This window comes from Zonotrichia leucophrys, chromosome 14, assembly GCF_028769735.1.
Source record: "Zonotrichia leucophrys gambelii isolate GWCS_2022_RI chromosome 14, RI_Zleu_2.0, whole genome shotgun sequence".
Taxonomy (NCBI): Eukaryota; Metazoa; Chordata; class Aves; order Passeriformes; family Passerellidae; genus Zonotrichia; species Zonotrichia leucophrys.
The window spans coordinates 7104850-7129790 of NC_088184.1; the positions used below are offsets into that span (position 1 = coordinate 7104850).

The 24941-nt window shown below is 41.4% G+C and overlaps 1 protein-coding gene and 1 long non-coding RNA gene across 5 annotated transcripts in view; one reads left to right on the top strand and one right to left on the bottom strand.

The window, feature by feature from the left end:
- LOC135453953 (uncharacterized) overlaps positions 1-17612 on the top strand; it is a 91264-nt gene extending 73652 nt beyond the window's left edge. For both annotated transcript variants that reach the window (XR_010441998.1, XR_010441999.1), the window contains exon 3: positions 17129-17612. This is a non-coding gene — a long non-coding RNA (uncharacterized LOC135453953). The remainder of the gene's footprint in view (positions 1-17128) is intronic.
- Positions 1-24941, bottom strand: part of SHISA9 (shisa family member 9) — a 176916-nt gene that overhangs the window by 21838 nt on the left and 130137 nt on the right. The window lies entirely within an intron of this gene.

Sequence of the window (24941 nt, forward strand, 5' to 3'; positions counted from 1 at the left end):
CAGTCATTGATTTGTCTTCTGAGTAGAGCTAAATCAGTACTTCATGGACACTATTGTTATAAAGTTCCCTTGTGGCCATTATTATTCAGTGTGTCAAAACATCATGATTTCACTGCATTAAAAATATTATGAGCACCACACTCACTGCTGAAATGACTTCCAGCCATGGAGACTTGTAAAAACAATGTAAATAAGGCATAGCTAACTAGGACAGGTTTCTGTGTGTGTTTCTTACTTAGACATATCAGTTTTATTCAGTTTTATTCAGTCACCTCTCTAAGCACAGTGGAGAAAGCTACCCCAGGAATGTGCTGGGGAAGATGACCAAGGTGAACTTGTGCTTTGTCCAGGTGTTCACTGACAGACTCTGCTGCTTCTCGGTTGCTGGGTTACTGATGGTGCTGTCATTTTCTCCCCTGACTGTTTACAAAGACGTAAAGAAATGTGTTTTCAATTTCTAGATCTTCTTTGTCTTCTGTCTTGTTAAAAGCCCAGAACTTTCTAAATTACGAATTTCAAGTGAATTAAAGACAGTCATTCTCACACTGCCACACTGACTAACACAGTGCCCCTCACACACAGCCAGATGCTTACACAAGACTAAGTCATCATAGAAGACACAGCTCCAATTACTCATTCAATTGGCCATTTGAACAAAGTGAATTAAGCAAAAGCACCTCTGGCAAAGTGCATTTAGCCATATTGAAGAATGATTCCTATTTATAAAGAGGCTCCCATTGGAATGAACTCTTAGAGCCTACAAGAGAAATCTCAGCTTGGTTTATACATCTGTCTAAATCTGAATCAAATTAAATTTTAGTCTAACTGGCTGTTGCTGCTGAATGTTGCATGTGTTCACAAGCTCACTGAAGTGTGATCTGATTCCTTACCTTTGGTGTTCTAGAAATAAGTGAGCAAACAGGACACTTGTGTCATTTTGTCCCCATGTAGTTAACATGACAATGTGGGTAAGTTCACCTGTATTTGGATGCTACTCAGGAAATGCTGATAACTGAATTAGCAGTGGTGCAATGTAAATTCTGCAGCAGTCTGGGCTCTGGGCAGTGCCAGTCTAACCACTGCAGGAGCCCAGAAATCTGTGAGCAACTGCCCTGCCTTGGGGCAATCCACATTCATAACTAAAAAATGGATTGGCCTTGGTAGTATCATACTGAACACTCCTTCAGTCTCAGCAATACAGAATTGGGAATCTCAGGAAATAAGACATTTATCTACAACTAATTCACAGATGCAAAATCTGATTTGTTAGATTTTTTTTTTCCCAATTTGAAGTTGGAAAAAGTAGTAATTGTTACATTTCAGGGAGGAAATAATAATCATTTGGGTTCTTCAAAATATTTTGTGATACAAGGGATTGGTTTCAGTTGGAAGAAAGTTTAACCAGAAAAATCCCTACCAGCTTTACCAGTGACCCCTCGTGCCAATTGAAATTCTTTATACTTGTAAAGCAAATATTCTGTGATTGGTATTTGCAAATAGCTGCTTCACTGAATGGGGTCAACTTTAACCCGAGAGCTGTGGCTGTGCTCACAGATTATTTTTGGCAATGTGACACTGGTATTGTCCACCACAGTATTCCATACAACCAGCTGCATTGTGCCCCTGCCAAGTTATGTATTTATTTTTAAAAAGCAGAGAGTATGAACATCACGAAGACTCAAAAAACTGTTTGTGCCACAGCTTCTAGCATGAATAATCAGACCTGATTAGCAATGGTGATGTTGTAAAAAACCTGCAATATTCCCAACCTATCTTATTTTCTGCTGAAGCAAGGAAATGCAATGCCAGCCTGCTCCCTAACCTTCTGAAACTTTGAGGGGTCATTGTGGATGAAGTGTTTGTGGGCTGCTCTCTGTCTTCCTGCTACCAGCCCAAAATGAATAGTTTGAAATATGCTGGAGCTCACCATACACAAGTTAGATGTCTGATGGGCAGAAAATGAGACAGGGAACAAAGGAAAAATTTAATTTTTTTTTTATGCTTGCGTGTTTTTGACTGTAATTCCCTTAAGATCTCTGGGTATAGAAAAGCTGCTGGGGGACACATGGATAAGAAAATAACTGGAAGGAAGCTGCACCAAAACCAGTTTATATCTAGAGAAAGTGAGGTTTATATCCCAGCCACCAACAGTGAGCCTTTGGAAATGTCTGAGGCATTGGCTTCTGGTCCCCCCAGTAGCTGACAAATATTGATCATTACCTTATCTCTTTACTACCTTGACCTATAGCTCAGCAACTGAAGATACTACAGTTAACTGTTTACTGCATTTTTCAAGTGAAAATGCTTTTTGGCACCCCTCTCTGATTGTGAACTTTGGAGTTAGTTTAGTGTGAATCACGTGGCAATTATGTTATTGGTCACTGTAATTATTCTGCCCTCTGTCCAGTTAAGATGGTGTTGTATCTGATTTATGCACTTCATTCAGGAACCAAGTAATGGGCATGTCAGCAAGTATTAAATACAAATAAGAGCTCAACATAAAACAAATCATAGTTCCATGTATGAATGGGGCAAAAGCCTCAGAGCTGAGTGGTTTGGTTTCTGCATTTTCTATAGCATACACTGTGCCTTCGCCTGGTTTGATCAATCCTGTCAAGAAGCTGCCAGGGCTATGGGAGACTCAGGGTCAGAGAAGGGCTGTGAGGAGGCTGCAGCAATAATGAGCTTGTTCACTGCTTCAGAGCCAGGAGCCTGCCATGGGCATCCCTTGAGCTCAGCCGCTTCCCTCCTCCTCCTCAGCCTCAGGAGAGCGGAACCTGCTCTGCAGAGTGGCCTGGGAGTCATTCCTTTCTCTACAATGGAGTCAATGATTCAGTGCTTGAGGACAGGGAAAATGAACAAACTCCATAGGCACAGAATGGAATCTATTAGGAAATGAGTGGTTACAGGCATCAGGAAAAGCACAAATGAGAAAGGCAATGCAGTAACAAAACAGGAGAGGGTGGGGGGAGGCCAGGAAAGCAGAATGAGATTTTGCTATAAAAGCCACCTGCAGACACACATACAAAAGAAATGAGAACAAGACAGACAAAAGAAGTCTGGGAAGTCAAAGGGGAAAAAAAGAGAAAAATCAGAGCAAAATATAATAATAGCTGAGCATTTTCAGATACTCGGGAGAAAAAGATATGCCCTGAACTAACTAAAATTGAAAATAACAGCTATGAAAACAGGAGAGAGCTGAGTGATTAGAGAATATCAGTATAAAATTGCTCCCCTCCCATCCATAACTACAGTGACATGAGAAGCATATTTGCCTCTTTGTTCTTGAGTCTAATATACTTAATCATAAGACCAGCTCATCCAGCACTGCACATCCATACTCGTGTTCCTACAAGCTTCACCAAGAGAAGGTGCAGGTGCTGGTTCTGAAAAATCCCACATTTGATGAAGACTGTAGGATTTCAACAATGTGACTATGGCTGTAAAGTAATTCCTTTCTGTTTCTCCCTTTATAATAAGACTGTTGTCCATTCAGAACTCACTGTTGGACTGACACTCCAACCTTTGCCCTATTTGCTCTTTCCTCTCTGTAGGTTGTACCTCTGCAATTTAACTGACCCTCACAGAGGTTTTGTGTTTGTGCATTTTCTTACACCTTTATAACTTTAGTAATTTGTGTCTTTATAGATATTGTGATGCCACTGTCATTATTTGCATTCTTTACCCCTTCCTTCAGATTTGCATTAAATGTTGTATTTTAAAGGATATCCCTATTCACACCCAGCCCATACAAAGGTTTGTTCTGCAGACGGCGGTGCACCAAAACCAGGGTGCCATGTCCATGAGACAGTGCCCTGTTTGTGCACATACTGACACCCTGAGGTGTGTGCCAGCCACTCTGCCCACACTAAATGTGTGACAGGAGGCTGTAGGAGCCCCAGTGGGGCTGATATGCAAAACAGTCTCTGAGAGGTGTGTGCTTATCCCATTCTCTAGGGGTTATTCCCAGTGAGGAACAGGTTATGCCCAAAAACTTATAAAGTTGAATAATTTTGTTTTTATTTGCTGTTACAAATATCCATGACCTTATTCACCACATAGTTGAAAAATGGCATTTCTGGTCTTAACACTTTAATGGCATTATGCTGCAACATATTCCAGAGTCTAGCACAAATTCTAATCTGAAAAGTATTCCTTTCTTCTAATCTTAATTTCTCTGCCTTGCAATTTAACTGATTTTGTATTTTTGCAAGAATAGATGCTTGCAATCCAACTTCTTTATCATTCATTATTTTAAATGCTTTTTTACCACTTTTCAAATGTTTCTCTTCTCTGAAATAATAATTTCACTACTTTCAATCTTTCCAATCTTTGATCATTACTGCTGCCTTTTTTCAGCACTGGTGGCCTTGCAATGAGGTTCTACCCTCAGTAATCCATAGAGCTGTGTTGTCCTATATATATTGTCCTGTATATAAGGCTGTTGTAAGTCATCTCTATATATTTTTGTCCCTTAAGACCTGTAGACTTTTTTGCTTTCCTCATCAGTGATGCACAAGTCATGTGAGTAGTTGTCTTGTCCCTAAATGTGATAGCTCTGAGACAATACATATTTTTCATGGCAATTTATGCTAGTCAGTGATCTGTTCTGTCTCTGCACCATATCACAAAAACATTCTTGTAACACAGACAACCTACCCATCTAATCACAATCATAGAAAAGATCTGAGATGATTGGGATGGCATTTCATTCAGCAAAAAAAGATGTTTCTGTTAATGGAAGTGACAGTCTACAGTATAAATGCATGTCACCAAACACTGACTGATGCATCTCTCTGTCCTAGCAAGTCACTGCAGGAGTCAGTCCCATCGTGCTGGGATTCTCTGTGGTGCCACTGAGCGCAGGAGTCTCCCAGCACACTGAGCTGATGTTTTATATTCACTGCCTGCACAATGAACCCCTCACTCTGCTGCTGTGTCCCATGGCAGAGGCTGTGTGGTCCCTCACACTCGGGGATCCCTGAGGACAGGCTGTCCTGCCCCAGGAGATGCAGCTCCACTGTCAGAGCAGAGCTCCCTCCCTGTGGCCGTGGTGCTGGGCTGTGCTGGCAGCACAGAGCCCAGGCAGGTGAGGGACACCCAGCCCTGCTGGGAGAGCCTGTGCACAGCAGGGCACAGAGCTGGCTGGCACCAAGGGAGGGACAGCATGGCAGCTCTGGGCACCTTGATCTCCTCTGAGACACCATGAACAAGGTTACTGGGGGTGCAGTCCTCATGAGGGAGAATTATGGTAGGGAGATCCATGGGCTGATGTTCAGAGACAATGCCTTACATCTGGACGTGGGAAAGAATGTTGAGGAGCCAGGTCATAACATCCATGATGCTCTGCCTTTGGCGCTCATCTTAGGAGGAGCTGATTTTCCTCTGGCAGGAGATGAACTGCAGAGATCTGTCAGTGAACTGTGTAGTGACAGTGCTGCTGGTGCTCAAACAATGCTCTGTGTCTGTTTCTAAATGGCAAAATTCCCAAGTTTCCTTCCAGTGTTGTGGAATTCTCTGCTGCTGTCAGATGAAGGCACTCACACCACACTCAAAACCAGATGGACTCTTCATTTGAACTACTTTTATCTGAAGTGAAGATGAGGACAGCACTAATTTTACAATATAAATCCTCCCGCCTCCACTCCTTTAATTTTCTATCTACATCCTTCAGAAACTTACCTATGTGAAAGTCAGAGATTGTATTTCTTTTAATAATGATATAAGGGGTGGGTGAATGGGTGGGAGTGGAGTTGAAACATAAAAGAAGGAAAATCAGTAGCAGTGTGACCAAAGAGATGTGAGGCTCCACTGCTGTGTCCAGCCAGGGAAGAACACTCAGTGTTCCTGTAAATGGGCTTTTTTCTTACTAAATGTGCTGCAATCACTTTATGTTCAAATCTATGGGAATTACATATATGTAAGAATTTTATGTCTGTGGGCTCTTCTGAACTCTTTGTGACAAACTGCAAATGGGGAAAGAGGCAACTGCATCTTTGTGTATCAGTTAAAATCACGACCTGTAGACTGAAGCTTCTTCTAGATGGAGTCTGTGACACTGTGAGGTGCTGAATTCTCTGTGGTCACAGAGATTTAGGAGATGGGGCCTTCACCATGTTTCAGGTTTGGGCTCCTCATTTCTGGTTAGGCTCCAAGTGTGTAGGAGCAGAGTTCTGTGAAATCAGTTGGCTGTTTTACTGCCATCCGAGGAGGGTGGGAGTGGAATATCACTGGCCTTGTGACTAAACTGGCTGGAAGCCTCTCTCTTCTGCTTTTCATTTCCCCTGGGCTCCATACTGTACCATCACACTCACATCCTTGTAATATTTTCTGGGCTCTTGCTTTACAAAAGAGCTGCAGTCTGAGGTTGGTTTTCCATGTAGACTTTTATTATGTGGCAGCGGATCTCCTTTTATGAAGGTTATTTTTATGTCCTCTGGAGGTTTGCTTTTCCATCATAATTACTCACAACCTGACAGACTTATAATCCTCTGATAGGATTTGGGACATTGTAATCTTCTCTACCACTACCCATTGTGGCTTCACAAACAGAGGATTATAACCTCTAAGGAGGCAATAAGCAGATGAACTCTGGAGATATCAGGACCCTGCTTCCATATCAATTTCCAGTGCTTGAGTTGTGGGAGGGCAGGGAGCAGTGCTGTGTTCTCACTCCTGCCCACGTTTCTGGTTTTCTTCATCTTCTTTTGCCTCAAGTAGCACAGTTGAGAAATTAATTAAACCCACCAGTTATACATACTTTGAGCACTGCAAATATCCTTAGCGATGCAAATTAAGAAAAGATAAATTCAGCAAATTTGACTTACACAACAGAATTTTTTTATTGCCCAGAAGAATGTTCTTTATACTTTCCCAGTTGTTTTACAAATCAAACACTCCTGTACCTTTCCCCAGAAATAAAGAGTCTGCTAAGATGTACCAGCCAGCTCAGATCTGTTGTTTTGACTGCTTTGTCTTTCAATGAAATTACTTTATTTCCAGCAATTAATATACTTTACACAGGGGCAATGTGCCTGTCATTATAATGCTATTCTAAATATTTGTATGCCTTATTTATTGTTTTCTTTAACTGTAATGGTTTGAATACATTAAAAATTTCCTTGCTTCAGGCATCCTATTAATTTGTCTATTACCTATCCATATACCATGTAGTAATAGTTTAGAAGGAAAAGACCAGACAGGATAAAACTATGGAAGCCAACTTTGTGCCTTTGCTATTCACTGTTCTGTCTAAGCAGTAAGTTAGTAGTCCCTTGCCTGTAGCTTTTGGGTAACAAACTCCCTGCAGGATTCTCACATCATTCGAGGGCAGAAGCAATTAAGAGTAAGACTTAAGGAAGAGTTAAAATAGGGAGAAAGTTGCTCATTGTTGTTTCCATTCCAGCCAGCAAAGGTGGAGGGCAGTTTCTGTAGTGAATTATCTGGTTAATGGGACACTTAAGAAATATTTTCCTTCAATATTTATCTCACCTGAAGCACATCCCAGTGGCATCTTCTGTGCTGACATACCTGGCCCAGCAATGGAGATGAGTGTGCTTTTTACTTGCTGGCATAATCTAATTTATTTTTTTAGAGTCTCTTTAAAGAGGAAATTCTATCAGGGACTACAGTGCACCTGTAACATCCAGGTGTGGCTCTCTCCATTCCCAACCCCATGTGCAGGCTTGTTAATGTCAGGTTCTGAGTCTCTTAATCAATCAAAAGCTCAGAGAAAAAAGACAGAAGGTCAGGGAAGAGTTAGAGTTCTGTTCCCAGATAAACAGTCAGAATTTGTTATGTCTTAAAACAGCAGAGAACAAAATTTATTGCTTATGAAGTAGGTTGCATGTTCTCCTGTTGCACAGACTCACTGGAAATTCAAATGACTGGCTTTTCAAAGGATCATGACTATTCCTTGTGCTGCAGCACTTTATGTATTTGGAAGTCTCAGCACCACAGAATGAGTGTTTTAATTTTTCTCACATAGAATGATTAGAGGTTTCAGAAATCCAGCCTTTCTGAATACATCTTTCTTGAGGTTTGGCATTTCATGTCTTCTCATATGTCTCGTATCTTGCAGGATGTCTACTTAATTATGCCCTCTAATACACAATTTCTTCTCTGGCATCAGCAGAGTTTTGTTGATCCATTTTTGCCTCCAATCCCCTAAAGCCCAAAAATCCTTTTATGTCAGACTGCTCTTCACAATAATTTTTCTTAAACACACTTAATAGGAATGCACCTTGTTTTTCACTGCGTGTTTCAGCTTTTTATGATCTTTTGAATTCCAGTGCTCTCCTTCAAAATCTTTGAAACACCTTCCAGCTTGATGGTGTTCATAAATTTAATAAGTATATGTACACTGTCCCATTGTCCTCCTCATTGCTGAAAATATTGGAGACAGAATAAATTGCTACAGAACTCCATTCACTGCATCCCTCCACTAAAAAATAGGATCATTTAGAATTATTTTCTGAAAACAGTTTTCATACAATTTTGCACACACACCTTTTAGAAACAGCTTCTGAAAGACTATTAAAAATCAGGATTTTTTTTATATCTACAGCATTCCCCCATCCATAGGGCCTGAAAGGGAATTGCTCATGTTAAGCTCCATTTATTCCTGAGAAATCTGCATTTGTGGTTATTCATGACCAAGTCCATTTCTATTCCTTTTTCCCTTCCTTTTCCTTGTCCCTTAATTCATGAATTAAATGAATACTAAATTGTTTTAATTGTGTTCTGTCCTAAGGCTTGACAGCGCACCTTGTTTTTGAGTGTTTTACAGAATTTCATCCATTGGATGAGTACTCAAAGATAATGACACATGGTGGGCCCAAGTCCTTTTTCCCAGCGTGCAGATGAATCCTTCTGGGCCATCAAATATAAATGAAATATAATTTTTCTAACAGCTCTTCAAACTTGCCCCTCTTTTCCCTCAGGTGTGATCCCTCCTCTGTTTTCTGATGTTGATATTTGTTAGTTCCTTGAAATTGTTGTTTTGGTTTTTTTAGTGAATAGTGATGTCCTGCCTTCCAAAAGGGACAATTTGATTATTTGAATCTTTAGATGGTAACTTCTAAAAGCTAAAAATACATATTTTTTTAAAGTAGTATTTTAGTAGTATTAACCTATATATGGTTGTCTTTTAATCAATGCCAAGCCTTATCTAAGCAGGCATTTATACGAGCCACAGTAATTTGGATTGGCCCTTTATGTAGAATAATATCCTAACATTTAGCTGCTTAGTTATGGTGCATTCCACATTGTTACTGCAATGATTTCTAGAGTTGAATTGTTTTCTATTTACATAATGTTGTTTTATTCAAATATATGCACAAGAGTTTCAGGGGAAAATAATTAGGCGAGAGAGCATCACACAAATAACTCTTTTTGAGAAGGCAAATGAAGTCTTTGGTGGGGGAGTCTCTCTGAGGCTTAGCCCATCTCATTTGCTTTTGGCCACTGAGGTGAATCTTCAGATCTAGCACTGCAAGCAGAGCAGGGTGGGTCCGTGCTGTGTGGGTAAATCAGAGCTGATCTGTGCCCAGCTCCTCTTTCAAAGTGAGCCCCAAGCAGCCCCGTGGCTGTGGTTACCAGGGCCCCTTGTGGAGTGTGTGACTCACACCTGGTGCTCCCAGAGCTGCTGCTGGGAGCCACCACACACCCCTTCCCTGCTCTGACACTCATTTACTCACAGCTGTGTCCTGGTGCAGCCACTGATGGCATTTCAGCAAGAGGTAAAATAACTCTGTTTCATGCTTAGGCACTAGAGACAAGCAGTAATGGAAAATGAAGACATGGATTTTATAATACACTTTCCTTTTTGCATCTAAAATTGAGGATTTCAGAACTTGCCCTGAGGAACAGGGGACAAATATTTTTCCATATTCCCCCTTGGAATTACCACCCAGGCATTTACTAGGGGAGAGAACTCACTTTATATTTTTTATTTGAGTTTATACTGCAATTTTTAGGGAAATTAATATCGCATTAAAAACTACCATTTAATTTTAATATTACAAATAATCTTAGGAATCATTCCAAGGTGTGACCTCAGCCTTCAGATTATTTGATTTTCTCTATTGATGATGTACATATCCTTTTGAAGGAAGTACCAAGTAGATAGGAGACTGGAGGAAAAGGAAGACAGAAAATCTTTCTGTAATTAGGACACAGGCAATCTTGTATCAACAGGAACTTTCTATTCCTCTTTAACATTTCAATAATGATCCCATTTTATTTTGAACCTTCAGACTTAAAAGACAACTGTGAGAGCTGCTGCCTCTCCCCCTGTGTTATTTTAGGAACCTCTTATGTGTAATTTCTGTGATCAATAACGTCCCTGCACATACCCTGACGTGCAGCATAGAGATGGCCTAGTTCTATTTTTGCATTTTAATGGCCTTTTGCAGAGTGACACCTCTACTCTTAAAGAACAATGATGAATATATATCTCAATAAGTAAGAAAATCTTGCTGCTTTGGAGAAGCAAATTTCAGTGGCTTTTAAAAGTCTTCCCTCACCTGAGCACACATTGAACCCCTCCACCCAACTGCAATCTTTTTGCCAAAATGCAAATGTTTTCTTCTAAGCAGTCTTTACTGAAAAGCATTATCAAAATAACTGCAGCAGGCCAGGCACAGGTCCCTGTTCCTCTGGGAATGAGGTTTAAAGGGCTGCATGATCACGGGCACGTTGCACAGGCAAGAATAACACTGAGCTGACAGGAGGAGAAGGCTGGAAACGCCTTCACCTGTCCAGTGATGGTCTCAGGATGGATTAGTCCTGCTGGGCTGGGCAGGTGAGCCTGTGGCACTGCCCTGCTGTGGGTGAGAGGTGCCCCAGGTGTCCCTTGGGTGTGCCAGGGGCTCTGCAATCAGCAGTGCTGCCCACACTGCAGCCAGGACACTCCTGCTGGGGCAGTGCCCAGGCTGCTCCTGCCTGTGCTCCCTCCTCTCTCCTCCTGCCGTGCCACAGCTCCTCCTGCCAGGGAATTGTCCTGTGTCAGGCTTCTCTCTGAGCCTTTTCCTTTTGTTTTATTTCTGTTCTTCACCAGCCTAAGTTAGACCTTTTCCTGTGTCTTCCTCCTCCCCATGGTGTGTGCTGGGAATGACTGCTCGGCTGTGGGGCGTCTTCAGCCACATCTTCTCTTGAGTTTGATTTGTCTGTGTGTCTGTGCCCTCAAAAACATCTGCACACAGCTGTCTGTGCTGTCTGTGCCTCCAAAAACATCTGCACACAGCTGTCTGTGCTGTCTGTGCCTCCAAAAACATCTGCACACAGGTGTCTGTGCTGTCTCAGGGAGGCAGCAATAGGATTCAGATCTCTAGGAAAATATCTCCAGCCTAATGTTTTGCCTTCCACTTTGATGTGTGTCTACAAGAAAGAAAGTTGCCTCCATAAACTCCTTGTTGGACAGTGTCTTTTCTTTTTTCTGGAATTAAAATGTATTAATTCCTCAAGTCTCTCTGCTGGTAGGTTATTGCTTTTATGGCCTCTATTTTCTTATGATTCTCTTTATTCTTTTCTCTACTTCAATACAAACTCATATATTGTATAATTTGTCAGCTGAGGCAAAAGTATAAAAATGTAGATCTAATATTTTGAAAACTATATTATTTAGTGTGAAGTTTTGATCAGTGCTCATGCTTTACTTTGCTCTTGGTGGAACTGGCACTTTTTGAGAATGGCAGAATCAGAGAAATTTAGAACATTTCTGAAGCTCTGTCTGAACGTGTTTCATGAACACCTACTTTAATGGAGTTAGGCCAATATTTATAAACTGAATTTCAGTAGTTCAGCACATCTTCAGTTGTGGTACCTCAGCGCTGCTCAATTTACAAAAGTGCTGCTGCTGAATTAAATTCACAGTACCTTTTCCCTCCTCAGCACAGTGCATTGCCTGTGTTTATTTGCATTTTCCATGACCAGTTGCCCCATGTCACACAGAAACCCTGTACCCCAATGAGCACATCTCACCCCATCCATCTCCTTGACCTTCCTGACATGACCAACTAAATCAGTTTCTCATTCAGAGCTGTGTGTTATAACGCCACTGAGATCAACAACCCTTTTCACAAAAGCTACTGAATAGAAATGAGTTGTTAAATTAACTCTCAGTCCTTGCAAATGAATATGGGTTGCTTTTGCACTGAAGCCTTGAAGGTGGGATGGTTGTTGTCCCATGACATTTCCCTCAGGTCTGTCTTTTATTAAGCCCCAGGAATTTTATTTCCAGTCAGGAATATAACCACTCTCACTGGTGTCTGTATTCATGCAGTATTATCAACATACCGAGGGCTGACTTCACTGTCTTGGGGCTTTTTCTTCTTTTATTTAGCTACAATCCAAATAATAAGCTGTTGTCTTACAGTGCTTTACTTCTCAGCAGGGTAAGTTGGATGGGTTTACAGAATGTGAGGAACATTTCAAAACTGGACCTTTTCCCTCCTGATGAATTGACACTCAAACAGAAATACCGGGTGTTGGGTTTCAATAATTTGTTACAGTGCCACTACATCAAATTTAAGTTCCTCTTAGAACCATGATTAGCTGATACAAAATGATGAATGGGGGACTGCTAATGATGCTAATTAACAGTGCTTTTGAACCCAAGTGCATCTTGGCAGGAGAACAACACCCGGGACAGATTTTGAGTGTCTGCCCAACGGTACCTGCCTGAAGTAAAATGTGTCGGAAGTCAGGCTGAATAGGGGACAGTTCATAGCCCTTTATAAAACAACCTCTTCTGCCATGTCTTTCTCCTTATTAGTTGGACTGTTGTCACCCATTGGTCCTTCACATTGCAGTTCTTCATCCAGAAAGTAAGTACAGGCCCAGAAGGAAAAGTAAAATTGATGCTTCTATTCTCAGACATTTCTAGTTATAACCCATTACTCTGCATACATTATTTTTAATGGATTGCAGAATGCCTCTTTAGCTTTCTCAGAATGTCTTCCAAGAACAAGGCTTTGTGGACTCCTGCCAGGCATACACACGTATGATTTGTATGCTGTCCTTTTCTTTTATTGTTGGGAGCAAAATTGTCTTGGCAGCAGCTTTGCTTCTCTGCCTTCAATCTTGTTTTGCTCTAGAACTCACAGAAGCCGAAGTCTCAACCTTCTGTGCCTTTGTGTCAAATACAGGCAGGTGCTCAGGGCCCTGTTTTCTGGGAACTTTCACTTATGACAGGTTAAATTACCAGTCTCTGAAAACTGAAATTCTGGGCACAACATCATCAACAGGGGCTAAGTGTGGGGTCAGGTTTTCATCCCTGGGACTGTTACCTGCCTGAAGGGCTTTTGCTGCTGGGCAAGAACCTTCCTGTTCAGCTGACTGAAGCAATGAACTCTTTAAATGTTACATAGATTATTGGGAACACTTTTCCATGCAGTCTTGTTTTTATTTATTTATTCCTGATGTGCTAAGAATTTGCCAGGCAGAAAAAGGCACAGTCCCTGCCCTAAGGGGAGCCTGCTAGAAGCTCTGATATTTGCATGCCTGTGAACTTCCTCTGTGACCAAAGGCAATGTCCTTGTATTAATTCTGTCAGAACTATTGCTTCTCACAGCATGGTACTGTAAATAATTTCTGTTTACAATAATGGATCATTACTCAAACTTCCCACAGAAGCTCAATATGCTGTAAGTGGTTTTCCCTTTGTATTTATTATAATTTACCTCCAACGTTAATCAATGCTACCTCAGGAAAATTCTCTTTGTATTTTATATTTGCAGCCAGAAATACAGTGGTTAATAGTTTGTTTCCAGTACAATAACAGATAAATCATGTAGCAATCATTTTGTCTTCTCTTCTATATCTTAATTATGGATTTTTAGCCCACGTTTTAATCTTTTACATGGCACGTCTATGCCCCATCCAACAATCATGTTTCACCCAGGGGTGGTTTTTGCTGATATGATCCCTTGGCTTGGTTGGTAGGGTAACCTGCCACTCATTCTCCATCTTTCCTAGGAGCAAACAAGTAGAAGTTTAGATAAACAGCAGTCTGGACTGAGAGTGCAGTCCCTCAATTCCCAGCTCCACCACAGTGAATTTTGTGTGCTCATGGCGAAGTCACCAAAATACTTGTAGTGTTAACACACCAAGTGTCTTTGGAAACACTTCATATACTTCTGCCAGAAGGGATTTTTTGCATTTTCAGTTAGAGAATTGTTATAACCCCAAAAAAAGTGGTTTTTTCATTTAAATTGGTCTGTACAGACTTTCTGGGAGTTTGTGTTTGCTCATTGCACTGGCCCGGCAGAACAGATTCCTCTATGGTTGAGAAAATCAGGATTAGTATAAGGCAGCTTAGTAGGAATGGTTTCATTTGCAGCAGGAAAAAAATGGTTGAAATGTATATGGTGATATCCTAGAGCCTTGTTTTACTAAATAGTTGGAAACAAAAATCAAGTTAGACAAAACATTATAATCAAGGCAATAGCAATAATGGCTCCAAGAGAGATGGATCTGCCATTCTATGACAGTACATCCAGTGTGGATGTGTTTCCACATCCAGTACAATCCACACAAAATGCAATATTGTAGCCAGAAACTCAGATGTCTGTATTAGAACTCAGGATCTTAATGCACAGAAAGCACATGGACAAGTAACCTCAGCAGCAAGACCTTTTTGATTAAATTCTGTATCTGCCAGAATCACTTACATCCACAGAGAACCACTGATGTTTTGTTATCTCCTCTGGTGCTTACAGGAATTCACATCAAAAAGCCCCAAATAAATGGAAAAAACTTTGAAACAGAGTTTGTCTTTCATTAAACACCAGTTGTCCTTGCAGTTCAGAGTGAGGGACTGAGTATAAAAGGTAAAGAGCATTACACACACAGACACAGGATCAGGTGTCAGAACAACTCTTCTGAACACTCTCTCTGACTTACATTTGGGTTAACAAATGCTCAGCAATTCTAATTTCTTTCAGAAAATTGTAGGAGAAAAAGGATTATTATTTACTAATATGCTGTACATATTTCATTCCTTGTTTTGGGTATTAATAATGCAATATTTTCATGTTCCATGCAAAACATGGAAATTGGAAGTATGTCCGGCTTCTCCCTGTGTTTTTATAAGGTTTTGTTTAAATGTTTGCAACTTGGATGTGTTTCCACACCATAGCAGAATTCTGTGGTTTGCCTTCTATCAGCATAAGCTGGAGAAAGCTGTACCACTCTGAGACTATTGTCCCACAGATAAATACTGTCAGGATTCCTCCTTGTGTGTCAACAGTTATTGCATTGATTGAAATAGATTGTCTGATCTTTCTCTCTTCAGATTGGAGAGAGACCCAGAAGGCAGATAAATATGTGCTTAACTGCCAATTATGAATCTGTTTGGCCTTGGCAGGACTAAAAAATGTAATAAGACTTTCCTGTCTCTCTGTTTGAAATTCAATAAGAAAAGAAGAAAGATTTTTCTATTATGTTTTGGGGTTTTTTTTTCTCTTATGGGTGGATGAGTACCCTTTGCTTAGCTCTTTCTTTTCACAAAATAATGGAGGCTCAAAGGGCATTTCTGTAATTTATTATACATGCATCAGTCCACTTGACTAGAGATTGGTGAAAGAACCTGACCTTTATCATGATAAAGGGAATATAAGCAAGGAACAATTTTGATGTCACAGGCACTCTGTCTTGTAGGTGTACATGAGCATGTGTTTGTTTTAGAATGATAACTGTTGTCACTTCCTGGCAAGTTTTCCTTAGAGAATAATCCTTGTTCACACTGATACTTGGACCTCCTACTGTGTATTTAAAACAAAGGCTTGAGAGATTTGCTCAGCTAAAGACAGCTCTGCTTAAACGTGCCCGGGTGAGGGCAACAAAGCTGCCAAAGGGACGGGGTGTCCTGTGACAAGCAGATAAGGACTGGGACGGGAGAGGAGGCTCAGGGAGGATCCCGAGGAGGGACACCTGGAGAGGGAGGCGCTGACCCCTCCTCCCTGGTGTGCAGTGACAGGATCAGTGGGAATGGCTCAGCACTGCACCAGGGAGGCTCAGGCAGGTCATCGGGAGGGGTTTCTTTACCAGCAGGGTGATCAGACACTGGAACAAGCTCCTTAGAGGGGCAGCCAATGCCCCAGGGCTGTCAGTGCTTAAGGGCATGTGGACAATGCTTTAACCTGGTCAGGCAGTGCAGTGATCACTGCACTTCCAACTGGAACAGTCTATTCTGTTCTATTATTTTATGCCAGAAGTTGAGAAAGAGACAATGAGTTGAACAATTAAATTCTGTTTTTTCAGAACTATTTTTCTTCTGTAAGTTCAATGCTTCAGGGTATTAAAATCAGAGGCTTTTCTGGGGAGAGAAGGTGCAAACAGAAGCTGTGGTTTGGAATGAGTGAGCTATTCTGCCAGCAGCAGGTTGCTGACTTTATTTTCATTTTATACCAGTTTGCTTGGGGACCCACATTGCTCAGCCTCTGATGTCACATTGTGTGTGAAACAATAACATAAACAATGTAGAAGGAGGGGGAAAGCACTGCTTTGCATTTTAAATCTGAACCTGTAAAATCCCAGCTCAGTGCAGGAGCACATTTGATGGGAAGTCTCTGCACTCAGCTCTCTCAGCTGTGTCTGGGGCAGCCCAGCTCTGGTGCCTCCAAAGCCAAACCAGCCTGTTCCCAGCTGGACCAGGTACTCCTCATAATCACCTTGTGCCTTTAGACACATCACTCATGTAGACTCCTAGACCAGTTGAGGACAAGAAGCTCAAGAGCAGGCTTTAACCTGTATTATTTTATTTTTCATATGGGACTCACCTGATAAAAGCACTTGAGCACAATATATTAAACATCTAAAGCCATCCCACACAATGCTGCTCTGCAGGTACCTTAGTCTTTTCCTGCCTATAGACCACATATCCTCAGTCTAGTCCCTGGTGGAGGATCATTTTCGTTGTGTGGGGGTTTGGAGAAAACCCCAGGTTCCAGCAATATGGTTTACAGGAACTGCTGTTTTCAGGATTCAGCCCTTTGCAGTTCAACCTTCAACCACGCAAGCTGATTATGCAGGGAAATAGCCAAGATTTGCATGAGACACTGGAAAACATGTTATAAAATTTTAATATATCCTCCTCCAAATAGCTTTCCTTCATACCTATTTTTAGGGGGAATTCAACTAAGCATTATCAGAGCCAATATCAACAGCACAGAACGATCTATCTGCACACAGCCACAAGAACCAGCACCTGTTAACAACCTGAACCATTCCATCATTCTTGTGTGCTGTTGGTGTGATTGTTTCCAAGAACAGAGTGGAGAGGGATGTGCTAAAGCTCTGGAGTTTGGGTAATTATTGTACGTCAGCAGCAGCTCCGTGTGAGCCAGGACAGCCGCCCACTCCCACACTTGGAGCTGTGTAAGACTAAACGGGCACAAATGTGTTGATATATTGTAGCCAGTGATTGTATATGTGTCTGCTTCACAGGAAATCGCTATTTTTACAGTGGAATGTTATAATCATTGAAAGAATTTTTTAAAAAATCAAAAAAAGACCCCAAAGAAACCTTGTAGAATTAAAAATACACAGCTTGGAAAAGACTTAAGGTAAAACAACTGGTTGTTTGGGAAGGTCAGCCACCCTCTCAAGAAAAAGACTGGATATGGGGTGTAATTTTTTTCCTTGAAAGCACCAAAGCTAGAAGTGTTATTAAAATGTAATAATTCAGAGAAAATACAAAGAACTATAATTTATGTTTTGTTAAATTAAGAATTCACTTTTATTCCCCAAAACACTTGAAGCTAAAGGAGTCTGTGCTTCAAGAGACCTGAAGCCCTGCGGAAAAACTCATGGCTTAAACATAATGAGTCTTCAATGAATAGTTCTGATTTCAAAGCAAAGTACAACTAGAACAGCCTCTTGAATATCAACTAACTACAAGTATCATAATCGTCATGTAAGAAAAATATTGAGTCTTAATTCTATGTAAAGTTATATCAGATTCAGTTGTGAGTTCATTTTTTCCTGTGGTAGAGGAAAAATAAGCAGAAATAAATGTCTGTGGGCAATTAAATTATAATTGCTGCTGGCATTAATGACATCTATTATTCATGTGTTTTTTCCCCACTCCTAAATAGCAGAGAATCATGAGTATTTTTTTGTTCTTTAAGAAGAGTAAAATGAGGTCTAAAAATTTAAATATTGTAAATTTGTGTAAATATAATGTTTTTCTCTCATCCCAAGTCTTTAGAAACAGGTTACTTCACAAGTCTCAAAAATGCAGTTGTTTATCTCTTGGTTCTTAGTGTGAAATCCACTGGGCTCTAATCCTGAACACATTGAAGCCTGTGGCATCAGGCCTGTGTCCCAACAGTGGGCTGCTGTCAGAAGGGTGGGTTTGCAAAGTGGATTTCCTGATGGAGACAGGAGCCCAGCTTTCACAGAATCTGTGATTTGGAGCCTCAGCTAAAGCTGGTCAGCAGTGCTTTGAGTGGAGAGTGCTGATTTGCACAGATGAAAGCAGCACCCATGGCAGTGAGGTTTTACCCAGAGGTTAATGAACAAGGGCTGTGGTTTGGAGGCTCTCTCTGCCTCTGGCACAGCTCAGCCGAGCACCTCAGGGCTGCTCTCAGCTGCCTCAGCCTCTGGCACACATCTGAGGAGCTGCAGGGATGGCTGCAGCTCCTGGCTGCTGTGCAGGGTGCCCATGTGGCGCTGGGGCTTGGCTTTCCAGCCCGCAGCTCCTCAGGACTTGGCTGCCCAGCTCCACAGCTGTGGCCCTGAGCTGCAGGACAGCCAGGGCTGGACTGGCCTTTGCAGGGACTGCTCAAATACTTAGTTTTCATCCAAACCAGAAACAAACCAAGTTCTGAAATTTCAAAGCCCTTTCAAGCACAATCTGCTCCCCTTAGTTTTTGCTCTAGGTCGTACCTCTAGTAGTGTTTTCTTGTCATAGTAAACACAAAATAGAAGCATATTCAGTTGTTAATGAGCAATAATATGTATTCAGGGTTTCTCTGATATCTCCAAAACAAACCAAAGTGCAGAATATATTCTCCTGGGAAATGCATAAGCAGGAAAAAAAATCATATCAACAAAGTTGCAAAATCCCTTGAAAATCTAGTTACACTAGAAAGCATCCTTCAGCAACCCACGTTTTAATAGAAAATAACTCAGTATTCTGCTGACCTTTACAAGTTTAGCCTTTATATAGGAATGAACTGTTTGAAAAATGTCTCTAATTCAGTTGTCACAAACAGGCACCAGAATGTGCCTGATCTGTTTCATGAGCAGAGGCTTCATTTTGATTTCACAAGCACCGAGTTTGGTCCTATGCTGTTTCCCATAGTTCTCAGCTGCCTGATGACATCTATTTCCTCACAAACAAAAGGCTGCTTGAAAAAACTACATATGTGACTGAGATAATGAGGATGATAATGGAAAGTAATCTTGGCAATTATTGCAGCATGCACACCAAAAAGCAGCCCCTGTCTCATTTCCAGGAATCCCACAGTGCCAAGCTGGTGGGTGAAGGAGGAAGGATCCAGAATGTGGCTCACATGCACATTCCAGAGATCCAGGAGGGACAGGGATCTATGTGCTGCTGCACACCCAAGGTATGAGGCATAATGAGCAAACATTTATGACCCAGGGAGCTCAGCAACAACAGCAACCCAGACTCCAGCTGTGGCTGGTCATTATGCAATGCCACTTGCTCACCCATTCGGACTCTTTTCGAGTCAAATTGAGCTCCTGCTTCATAGCAGCTAGCAGGACAAAATATATTAAATTGTGACAGAGGAAGGAAACATGAGGAGTGACAGACTGTCTGATAGTGTAAGCCCTCAGACCAGCCAGGCCTCCTCCAAGCAGAGAATGACAAGGATAAATATGAAAGGAGCTAAATATTTCGAATCAAATTTTACTGAAAACGTGTGAAAGGACATGTAAGGACCCTGTTGTTATTAGAAACAATGTCATTAATTGTCATTAGTTATTAATGACAATAACCAGCAGAAAAAAATGTCATTAAGAGTATTCTAAACTAGGAATTGACTTTCTGAACAGAACTGAATTTCTAGAACTAACTTTCTAGTTCTATTTATTTACCAGGTCTTTTCTAAAGAATGTTTATGTAGGTGAGAAAGAATAAAAACCCTGTTTCTGTATTTCCTTAAAGGCAAAGGTATAATTGGACCATTAACCTTCATTACCTAGTGCTCCTTTTGTGGTGGCCACACTGCAGTGGTTGTTTACAGCTGGACTTGCTCATCCTGTAGGCATTGCTCTGAAATGTGCTGTTCTCAAGCCTGCTCCTCTGAAACCTGCAATTCTGAAACTGCTGCTGCACTCAGAGATGGGGCACTGGCTCCCAAATGCTGCACTTGTGGGAAGATCACCCAAAGCTCCTCTCTCCCCTCCTGTTCCATAGCCTAAAAATGCACCAAAGGTTGTGCACTGGGGTGAGATTCTCTCTTGTGAATGGAGCAAACGGGTGGCGTCTGTGGCAAGTGGAATTTATTTAAACATTGTTTAAAAGTTCCCAGTAGATTTTGCGTGGCAGGAGCCCTGTTCAGACACGGCCCTGCAGCTGGCAGGGTGGATGGAGCATGTGAGCCCGGTCCTCAGGCTCAGGCAGACGGAGGTTTGTGCTGCGTTTCGGCACAGCTCTGCACGCCGAGCCAGGGTTCGGGGAGCAGAGAAGGGATCACCAGGCTCCCCGAGCTGGGCTCCGGAGCCAGCCGGGTCCCCGTGTCCCGCACGAGGCCGGCGGGGGCAGCAGCGCCGTCGGGGGCTGGCACAGAGCCCTGGCAGGGTGATGGGTGATTCATTCATCCTGCCGGGAGAGCTGCGCTGTGCCGGGCTGAGCAGGAGCGGGGCCAGCGGGGCTCCAGCTCCAACTGGCGGGCACCAAACAGGGGCGTGAGTGACCGCCATGGGGGCGCGGGCACAGTGACTCGTACTCTGCCTGTTGCGGGGAGGTGGAGCTGCCTTCCGCCCGAATTCCTCCTCCAGCTCTCCCTGACAGGGATGAGGAGCGAGGGGCAGAGCCCTGCAGCACCGCTGGCACAGCTGGCACCGCTGGCACAGCTGGCAGGGGACCCAGCGGGGCAGCAGAGCCCGCCCAGCCCGGGGGCTCCCGGCTCCTTCTCCCGGCCCAGCTCCAGTGCCTGCCGGGCCAGGGAGGCAAATGCGGCTTTTCCAGCCCTTCCGGGGCACTGTAAACAGCAAAAGGCTCCTAAGTTTGCCAGAGATCACTTCTGCCCTCACAAATGGCTGATAGGAGACAGGGGAGAATTGCATTTGTTCTTCCCGCATGCTGTATATTTGAAGAAGAACTGTGTAAAGGCTGCTGAAAAATACCTTTTTATTTATTTTCTTTTTTTTTTTTTCAATTTAGTTTCTTTCTCCACTTAGCTGCAAGTTTTATACTAGAATTGAAAACACTCAGCTCTTCACAAAATTACCTTTATTTAAAAAAAATAAAAATTAAGTGTTTAGGGGCATAAATCAAAGCCTCTCTAATTAATACCTCACAGAAATGTTTTTATTTAATAGTTTCTTAATGCTAGTATACTAGTATTATAGTGAAATATGTTAAGTTGCCTGTGACTTTGACTTGACTGATGACAAAAAGGAAACATATTCTGTCACCTACAGTAATCATCCCACCTAAAATACAATTATTTTTCCTACCTAAAATACAATTATTTTTCCATATCTACATAATATGCAGGTAGACTGCATGGTCCCTAATTGTACTGATGTTTATAACCAGTTATTTAACAAATTTATCATAACCAAGCTTTCATCCCAGGGATTCATCTTTCTGCCCAGGCCCTCCAAAAACTTAGTGGCAAATTTAGGTATTACTACACCAAAGAAATTGTGGTGTTTTCATCAAGTTGGATTATATTTGTCAGATTTCCAGGAAGCTGTAGATTTAAATAAATAGCTCTTTCAAACAAAATGAGGGAGCAGCTCTGTCTCTTTTTTGCATGTCCCTTTTTGATACAAGTTGAAATAGTATCACCTGCTGTCCGAGGCCTCTCCTCAGCTCAGAGGAAGGAGTTTGATGGATTTGTTGGTAACTGTGCACAGAAAGCAAGGAGATGAATTACCCTTGGAAAAAGTTGTTGGAAAAACAACTCCAGCTGCCAGCTCCGAGCTGTAGAGGAGTCGCCAGGGCAGCAGAGAATAATCTTCCAAATGTTGTAGTAAAGGGAGCAGGAGAAAAAGATCAGTAGCTGATTAATCATGTTGCTGGTGTTTTCAGGGACATAGGCTAATAGAAAACCAAATGTTAGGAAAATATGTTTCAAGGAAGGCCAACAAAAAAATGAGAGGAATGCAGCCACTAACAGTGTTGTGTAGAGATTGAGAAGGATGTAGGAAGGAAAGAAAAGCAAATGAGAGCACAGCTCATGATGGAGCAAATGAAAACCGCACAAATAATATTTCTTAAAGGTCATAACAACAAAAGAATAAAATGAACAAGAAAATGAAAAAATTAGCTTCCTGAAATTGTTTTCTTGTGAACAGCTATGATAGGTGGTAGGAGTTGCTTATAAATGACAAAATGGCAGAGTCATCTGTGTCCTCAAATCATCATGTGTAAATTGAATAAATACTGAAAATCTGCTCTGACAATGGACTTTGGACATAAGTTTCTATCTTTGACATTGGAATTTCCTAAGCCCTTACTTGTCAGCTAACTTCTAGAGGCATTTCCTTCAGGCTGGTCTCCCCTCTTGCAGAAATATGAACTTTTGAAGGCAGCAAAACATCACCAAATGCAGGCAGAAGTGACAGCCAGAGAGAGGGAAGAGACCTTTCCACAAACTCTGTAGGAAAATTGCCCCACTGCCACTGTCCAGCATCCCTGTGCAATTGAGACCCTCCTGTGCAACAGCTGAAAAACATTCCTGCTGTCTCTGCCAGAGCAGTCCCTCTCCCCTTGGAAAGATTTAATGAACGTCATGGTCTTAGTGAAGAACAGGAGGAATTTCTTTGTTGTCAGGATCATTTATTAATAATCATAGCTATTCCATTTTTATAAATGTTCAGTAATTCTTACAACACACCTTGTAAATTAACCTTAATAAATATGTGGTAGGAATCAGCTTACCCTAGTAATTGGTATTTAATAGCATACAATATCTATAATTTACAAAGCTAACTTCTCAGCATAGTTTAAGTCCTAATTAGCCCTCAGGAAGGGCTTAACCCTCCAGACAGTTCTTTGGTATGAGGCATAATGGTTGGTTTTAAAAAGTGTGCTGTGAGAAAACATTCCTGACTTTGGTTGTGCAGATTTCCATCAGGGTAAGTTACATGTATGAGAACAGCTAGCAAATGGCAAATAAAAAGGGATAAACGTATTTTCACTTCAATCTACTGCATTTATCATCTCCAAATTCACAAGTATAACTTTGTTGGGCTTTTTTTTTCCTTTTATGCAATTTAAAAAACATACCATTACTTAATTTTACTGTGTGGGCAGACTTGGACTAATGTGAATTAGAGGAGACAACTTTCTCAGTAATTCTGTTCTAAGATTGTTACAGTGCTCTAGACCAGTTTTGTGGGGGGAACTCTCATAAGACTGACTGATGATGATGATGGTACCAGTGTCTAAAAGGAAACTGTGATTTCAGAGACAGATTCCTTCAGGTGTCTTGGCCTCATCCTCAAGATAATTTCAAATCTGCTGATACTTGATCTCCACTTCCCAAAATCTCTGTTGATGGCTCTGGAATCTCTCTGGGTTATCCAGGGTAACCTCCAAGGCCAGTTGGAGTCTCCAGGGTGCCCAGAGGGTTGAATCTTTGGGGTGGTGCAGGAACTGAAGAAGTCGTTCAAGCCATGTATAGTTACCCATAATACTCATACTTAGAAGTTTCTTTCTAAGCACTCGTAATTCAACTTATTTAACTCATTTCAACAGCTATTGCAAAGCCTTTGTTCCTACTGACATTTTAGTTCTTACTAAAGAAACAGACATCATGTAATTACATCAGTGCTATTAATTATTATCGCTTCTCCTGTGATTGCTGCCATTTTTGGGCAAGCTGTTTTAGCAACAGTGGCACATCAGAAGAGAAGACACTGAATGAAGAGTATAGTGCACATGTCAAATTTAGCTTTCAGGTGTTACTGTCTTTTTCTTATACTACCAAGCCAAAATGTTTCCATTTTTTATGTATAAAATTATATTTATTATGCAAACCCACTTAAGCAATAAGCAAAGTAATAACTACTGTCAGATTACTTAATAATATTACTTTATTTTTGTTTGCTTTTATTTCCAGCTCCTTTAGTTATCTTTTATGAGGTCATACATCTTCCACATAAGTTCTCCTGTATTTCCATTGTGGTGATCTTGCTTGTAATCTTCCTTGCTTTCTCTGTCCCACACTTTCCCCTCCCTTTCCTCTTTTCTTTGATTATTTTTCTGGGCACACTTTGCCAGCTGTGCACAACCATTCAATTTCTGAACTGTCTGTTCCATTTAAAAATACATAAATGGCAGCATATTCACTTTTGCCTTTTCTCAGCCTCATGTCAGTGAGATTTTCTTTTTGTTGCAATTACTCAGGAGTCTGAAAAAAGTTCTCAGCCTCACACCATTATAATCATTCCCTGCCTACACCAGTTGTTACTTTGATACAGTTCTGTGTGATTTAGCTTTTCCCCAGAAAGCATGAAGTCCTGATTTCTTCTACCAGCTCATTTCAAGGTTCAGGGGAACTGCCTCACCCTTAGAGAACACAGGGACACTTTTAAACAGTATGAGGTACATTTTCAAAATGGTACTTAGGAATTACACATCTCATTAGCAAATAAATGAGATTCATCAGCACAACTCACTTACTCCTTGGAAAATGTTCCCCCATAACACCTATAATTTGCTGAAGTTAAAAAAGGGCAAATGATGAAAGAGAGCATATGGATGTGCCTGGAAGTTTTAACTGGCTTTA